The 7,651-nt window shown below is 37.4% G+C and overlaps 1 long non-coding RNA gene across 1 annotated transcript; it reads left to right on the top strand.

Annotated features, from left to right (window-relative positions):
- The first annotated feature begins 1,256 nt into the window (after positions 1 to 1,256).
- Positions 1,257 to 5,453, top strand: LOC120234577. Its single transcript, XR_005529133.1, has 2 exons — positions 1,257 to 1,414; positions 5,221 to 5,453. It is a non-coding gene; the product is annotated as an uncharacterized LOC120234577 (long non-coding RNA).
- Positions 5,454 to 7,651: the final 2,198 nt, after the last annotated feature.

Raw genomic sequence — 7,651 nt, 5'->3', positions numbered from 1 at the left:
CCTCTAAAACATAATGCTGTATATGGATGTTGTATTTTCTAGGTATTTGTAGATGTAGAAATATAAATAAATGTAAATGCTTACTTTGGGTTTCAATTGATATTTGGAGTGGGCAGTTGAAACTTAAAGCAACACATGATATTAGTAGAGTACTAAACATACTAGTACTCTTAAACTAGTACTAGTGCTTTTAAACATAAAAATGTGCAGGAGAAAATATTGAATACTGCAGCTAATCTGTTATCATTAATTGTCTTTTTTAAATTTTTAATGTTTTTATTTATTTCTGAGAGAGAGAGAGACAGCATGAGCAGGGGAGGGTCAGAGAGAGAGGGACATACAGAATCTGAAGCAGACTCCAGGCTCTGAGCTAGCTGTCAGCACAGAGCCCAACACAGGGCTTGAACCCACGAACCATGAGATCATGACCTGAGCCGAAGTTGGACGCTTAACCAAATGATCCACCCAGGCGCCCCCATAATTGTCTTTGTTATTCATGTTTTTCAAAGCTTCATTCCCATTTCACAGATCTCATTGTTTGGGGTCTATTCAAAGTGTTTGGAGCATAAACAACTGGCTGCTTATCAGTAGATGCCTTAACAGAAACACAAGATGTCTTGTCTTTGAGATGAATCTGTAAGAAGAGTTTATCGCAAACAAAATAGAATTTTGGAGTTAACAGTCTCAAAGCTGACATACTGCAAAGCCCAAACAAGAAGGCACTTCTGTAAAAATAGAAGTCAAAAAACATTTTATTGAAATAAGGTAATCTAATTTTTTTAAATAAAAAGTTTATTTTTAATTAGTGCTTTTGACCTTGTAGAGTTAAAGCCTCAGGTCCTCATTGTTTCTTGTTATTGTTAAAATTGCACTATAATCCAGGGGCACCTGGGTGGCTCAGTTGGTTAAGCACCCAACTTCAGCTCAGGTCATGATCTCAGTTCGTGGGTTCAAGCCCTGAGTCAGGCTTTAGATTCTCTGTCTCCCTGTCTCTCTGCCCTTCCCCCACTCATGCTTTGTTTCTCTCTGTCTCAATAATAAATAAACATTAAAAACTTTTTAAAAAATAAAATTGCTCTATAATCTATACAAAACAAACGAAAAAAAAAACAGTACTTCACCAGATCTTGCCTGTGTTACTAGATTTTACAGAGACGTGAACCCTCTTGCCTAACAGAGTATTATTTAAGGATTGAATAGAATGCGTAGTAATGGGAAGTTGCCCAGCAACTTGTAAACATCAGGTGATCTGAGATAGAAGCCCTGACTGCTCAACAGAAAGAACCATTTTCCATTATCCTTTTGTTCACTAATTGAGCAAGTATTATAGGGCTTCTTACATACCAGGCATAGCTCAACATGTTGAGGACACAGAAGAGAACTAAGGAGATGGTTTTGGGGAGCTTTTATGCTGGTAGGTGGAAGTGAAATGCTTAACATTTAACCACATCTTAATCTAGGAATAAATCACCTGCTATCAAAATACTTTTGAGATCTTCATCTGTGATAAAGATCTTCAATCATAGATTGAGTCCAAGAACACCAATGGAATAAATATGATACATTATTTTTCTTGATTTAAAAAAGTTGAAAAGTTCACCATGTTAGCTCCTAGTTTATCACATACAAGTGATGGCTTTCTCTATGATTAAATTTATATACATCTCCATAGAAAATTCTGCTTTTCTCTGTAGAAGAGCCAAAAAGATTTAAGATTACCCAGACAGTTAGTGGCAGAGCCAGTAACAGATTTTGCTGTTTTATTTGCAATCCCTTGATCTGATTAGTCACTTTATCTTAAACTTAGAACCTTGCCAGAGTGATCTGTTCTGGATTGGAGAGTGAGAACTGACATTTATTAAGTATTTGCTATGAGCGAGGTACTTGACATGTAGGGAGAGGGAGGTCTTATCAGACAGAATTCAGAAAGGAGGAGACTTTTCTGAACAGATAAATAAACAATAGGTAACAAGGCTGAAGTTTGGACATTGTTCCTCAGCTTTCCTCTGTGCCAGGCTACAGCTAAGTGAAAACAGTACATCTCTTTACATTTAGATTGCTTTTGAATCCAAAGTAGGGATAATAATCAACATTTAAATTCCTGTCTAACAACAGGTTCTAATGATAATTGACCTGTAATAGTACTTATTGTGCTAGGTACTTTATATGGAGCGTGTCATTTCATCTTCACGGCAACAATTACTAACCCCCAATTACGACTGACGAAACAGCTTCAGAGAGATTCAGTGGCCCGTGGTCAAACAGTTAGCAGAGCAAGGACTCAAACTTGACATTGTTGTTGGGCTAGTGCCCAGATTTCTAACCTATTTCTTCAGTGAATGTCACCAATAGGAAGTGGTGAGAGGGAGGGGCAAATGAGGGGACACTGCTTAATCTGGGACAGCATCCCACATGATTAGAGAACCTCTTCCTTGTTATCCAGCTCCCTAGTATGATGCACAGCAAAGTGGGCCGTCCCTCTCTTTCCCCTTGGAAAGAGAAACTTCAGGACACTTAGGTGGCTCTATTGGTTGAGCACCTGACTCTTGCTTTGGGCTCAGGTAGTGATCCATCCCAGAGTCGTGGGATCAAGCCCCAAGTGGGCTCTGCACTGCGTGTGGAGCCTGTCTGGCTGGGATTCTTGCTTTCTCCCTCTGCTCCTCTCCTGATTGTGCTCTCTCGCAAATAAAATAAATAAATGTAGAATGGTCTCTCTCTCTCTCTTTAAAAAAAAAAAAGAAAGAAACATATCCCTTAAAAAAAGAAAAAAAAAAAAAAGGAAACTTTAGCCAGAGACTTGCTGACTTGCTGTTGTAATTAGGGCAGATGGGGTGAGGGTCTGTAGTGGGTTTACCTGGAAGATAACAGAAAGAAGTGGTTCTCTGCTTGAGCCATGAGCATTTCCTGAAGGCACCAGTGGAGGAAGAAAGAATGGTTTCTTCACACTCATTCAGCAAAATAAGCATTGGCACAATAAATGCTGGCCAAAAACACACATGTTGGGAACAGTATCTTCTCTTTTTTTTGTAACTTTTTTGGGTCTTTTAGTCATTCACTTAAGGAATGCTGTCTGAACACCTAGGCTATATAAGTGGCCCTATGCTAGACAAAGTAGGGGACACGAAGGCATACTTTAAAGGGACATTGGAAGTGAAAACTGCAACAGAGTGATCTTAATCCAAATCTAAATGGACTTAAAAATCTGAATCAAAAATGAGTTTACAATGAAATTAGAATGTTAGGGAAGAAACTCCATAATTCAAACATAGATCTAACATAGAATTTTACAGAATAGAATAAATATCTGTCTTAATTGTAGTCACTGAATAAGCTGTCCAGTCTACCTTTCACATTTGGCTGTATAGATCATTGTTAAAGGTTGGTGGTGTTACATTATACCCTATTTCGGTAAAGTGAGATGGTACGGGTAAGGTACAGAAACTGTCATGATAGAACTTAGCAAATATTTTTTAATTTATTTTTTTAAGCTTTTATTTATTTTTGAGAGAGAGAGAGAGAGCAGAAGCAAGGGAAAGGCAGAGAGAGAAGGACACACAGAATCCAAAGCAGTCTCTAGGCGCTGGGCCGTCAGCACAAAGCCCAATGTGGGGCTCAAACTCAGGAGCCATGAGATCATGAACTGAGCCGAAGTTGGGCTAACTTAGTATTTTGAGAATAGTTGAGGAAAAATTAGATTTTCAAAAAGTGATACTAGTTACTTACCATGCATGAGAGTGCGCACAATGTCCATTGTCCTTCAGAAGGGCTCTGGAGATAAACCAAAGGAAAAAAAAGTCTTGATGTTCAACTCACAAGAACATCTCACAAGAACAACTCACAAGAACAAGCTTGCAAAAGCTTCCTCATTGCAATATTTCATTTCTGGGATGTCAGTTTATTACATATTAATTAATAAGTTGGTGTTTGAATGTGATGTCTTCCAGATGGGATTTTTAATGAAATATCTTGGTGATTTCAGGAAACACTCTACACTAGATTGATAATAAGGTGTCAAATTTTGGGTGTGTCACTCTTGGGAGGATGTCTTCACATTGCTCATCTCATTCTTTCCATGTTTCCATCGCAAAGGGTGACTGTTTTTTCTAACCTCTTCCCCATATTCTGTGACTATCCCCTATTTGGATTGTATCAGAGAGTTTATATATATAGCATGGATTTCTTTTTGATTTTTAGAAAAGTTGTATTATGGGACTTATGTAAATATTTTCCTTTTTTTCCTCCCTGATCATAAACTTGCCCTTGCTCCTGGATTTGGAACATAACCAAGCTGAAAGATGAGATCATGTTTGTAGAGCAAAGTGAGGTCTCAGCAAGAATCTACTAATTTGAAAGGCATCAGTATTTTATGAACTTGTGTACTGAAATGCCGGGGAATGAAATCAGGAGTTTAAAAGTGATTTTCATCAGTGGGGCTAAACAAAGAAAATAGAGTTTTGATTTTGCACTTTTTTCTTGTATTCACAATTAACTTATTTTCCCTTACAAAAAGAATTATTTCACTTAGAAAAATGGACTCAATAGTCATTTGTTAAAGCAAGTAATGTTAATGTCTTCCTTTTGCTTTATTTTTGGCATTATGTAAATCAGTTATAGAATGGTAACTCTTTTGTTCTTATTTTGAAGTTGGCAAAGTTTTAGACTATTATTTATTAATTTCCCAGGGTCCTTTTTTTAATATGGAGGAATTTATTTCTTTTTCATTAACTGTACATGATTATTATTTATTAATAGTCTTATTTGCTTTTGCAATATGGAAAATAATTTCCTTTTTTTCATGTAATTACACACATACTATACTGCTTAGGATGCAAAACATGAGGATAACAAATTCTTTTTTTTTTTTTGCACATGTTTACCACATGTGGAGCTTATGAAGAATAAGCATGAGTCAAGAATGTCCCACCCCAATGCCCTTTGAAACATTTTTATGTGGTTCCATGAAATAGAGTATATTTTAAGAGATGCCCTGATGGCCTTGCTAAGGTCCTTGTTTTCAGACAATCCAATTTAGACTATCTGCTGTGGGTATCTCTTGTTTTCACTTACTCTGCCATCCTCCTCTGTCAGGAATCAGATCATGATTTTCTTTTGGGAATCTCCTCTCCCCAGGCCAAGGTTCCTAGTGAGATGACCACAGTGCCCCACCTACTCTGAACTAATAAGAATGTTCTCTGAGATTTGTTTCTCTCCGATCTATAGCTGCCAGGAGAGAGAGAGAGGAGCTCCTTTTACTCTGCTGTCAAGCTGAAAGAACCACATAAGCCTGCAGCTTATGGTCCTAACCCCAGGCTTCACGGAAGAAGCTCTCTGCACAATGATGCCAACACACGAGAGAGCTGGAGTTCTGGCAACGTTTACCACCATCTGAAGCGAACTCAAGCCTTCAACTTTCCAGTCGCTGGAGCCAATACATTCCCTTTTTCTTAAGCTAATTGGAGTGTCATTTCTATCACTTTCAACCAAAAGAGCTTTGGATATTACTTTCCATCTAGAGGTGAGAATGATCAACTAACTCAGTGCAAGCAAAAGTAACTTGTCAACAGTTCTGAGTAATAGAAAATCTTATCAAAATTTCTTTTGGAAAAGTAGTAAGTTTTTGTTGGTTTGGAATACTAAATTTAGAAAGCTCAAATAACTGACATTTTCCTGTACCCTAGAGACAAGTGTTAAGTAAAATAACTGACCCTAAGGATTATTCAAATATGTAATTCCAAGTTATGTCAGAGTATCATTATAGATTCAGCTTAATCACCTATATCTTCAACCTCAATAGGATTATTCTATAGGAGTTGATGCCAAGAGAAATGATCCGGAGGCTCTGTGCTAATACTAGGTACAATGTATTGGCACATTTCATGTGCCAGGAAGTGTGGAAAGCCTGTCATTGTTTTTCATTTAATTCTTACAGAAATTTTAAAAAGTAGATGTTGTTATTTCCCTTTTACAGGTAAGGAATCAGGGTCAGCAGTACGCTCAAGTTCACACAGCTAGCAAATAGTAGAACCAACATCTAAGCCTGTATCTTTCTTTTTTTTTTTTTACATTTATTTATTTTTGAGAGACAGAGTGAGACAAAGAGCAAGCAGAGGAGGGACAGAGAGAGAAGGAGACACAGAATCTGAAGCAGGCTCCAGGCTCTGAGCTGTCAGCACAGAGCCTGATGTGGGGCTCCAACCCACGAACTGTGAGATCATGACCTGAGCTGAAGTCGGATGCTTAACTGACTGAGCCACCCAGGTGTCCCTAAGCCTATATCTTTCTAATTTCAAAGCTTAGGCTTTTACCACTGTTCTCTCTTTAAGTTTCCAAAGTTCATAAGAATTCAGTCAGTTACCAATTTTCCAACATATTTTGGAGATATTCCTGGCTTCTAGTGGATATATCTATATCCATATATAATTGTATAATATATAATAAATGTATTTTCTAGAAGGTAATTATATATATATAAGTTTTTATGAACTTATAAATATATGTGTATATACATATATATATATTTTTTAAACCTACTATGAGCCAGGTTTAAGAATTTATAATTCACATGAGAGTCTTATTTCAAACCTCTTATGGGTAAATCACAATTTGCCATCAGCAATTCAAGATCTGATTTTTATTTGTTTATTTTTAAAATTTTTAAAAATGTTTTATTTATTTCTGAGAGAGAGAGAGAGACAGCGTGAGCAGGGAAGGGTCAGAGAGAGAGGGAGATACAGAATCCAAAGACAGGCTCCAGGCTCTGAGCTAGCCGTCAGCACAGAGCCCAATGCGGAGCTCGAACCCACGAACCGTGAGATCATGACCTGAGCTGAAGTCAGACGCCCAACCGACTGAGCCACCCAGGCACCCCTGAATTTTATTTATTTTTATTTTTTATTTTATTTTATCTTACTATTGATTAATTGGTTGAATGATTGTATGAGACCTGAATTTTAAATTTTTTGTCTTATGAGAGAAAGAGGCCTAGGCTGGAATAGGAAAAAACAAAACAAAACAAAACAAAAAACAAAGTGAACTAACCAATCCACTAGACTTTTAGCAGAATCTAGGGTTGCTGTTGTTTCCAAAAATGCACAAACCCTCAGTAATTTTGGAAGCCTTGGAAGGCATGTCTGCTGATCTATGAGATCCTAGGCATCGCAGGCAGGCAGGGAGTGGAGAGTGTGGCACGGGTCCTCATCTACAAACTTCTTCTTTCATAAGCCAAGTCTCATGTGTGGGTGTGGGCTGCTGACCCCCGTCATCTGGATGTGTGACAATAACTTGTTTTCATGTGGACTCTTCATAACCGGGAGCTGTATTGGCATTGCATGTTTGCTTTAACTTCCCACACAGAGACTAAGTCCAAAATGTAATTAATTGAGCCCTTATTTGAAAAAAGGGGGAAAAAAAGTGTTCTGTGTATTTAGGGTCCCTAAAATGATGTGAACAAATATTTTCAAAACTAAACTAATCCAAACAGAACTATGGTTTCTAATGGAGGAGTGAAAAGAGTTAGGGATTTGGAGAGAGAACACCTTGGCTTTGAGTTTCAGACAACCACTTAATATATATATGGTTTTGGACAGATAATTTGTACCTCAGTTTTTCTTTGTTTTGTTTTTTAAAGTATATTTATTTTGAGAGAGAGGAT

The sequence above is a fragment of the Hyaena hyaena genome, unplaced genomic scaffold, assembly GCF_003009895.1.
Source record: "Hyaena hyaena isolate Hyena2069 unplaced genomic scaffold, ASM300989v1 scaffold_111, whole genome shotgun sequence".
Classification (NCBI taxonomy): domain Eukaryota; kingdom Metazoa; phylum Chordata; class Mammalia; order Carnivora; family Hyaenidae; genus Hyaena; species Hyaena hyaena.
This window is presented reverse-complemented; position numbering and strand designations above follow the sequence as displayed.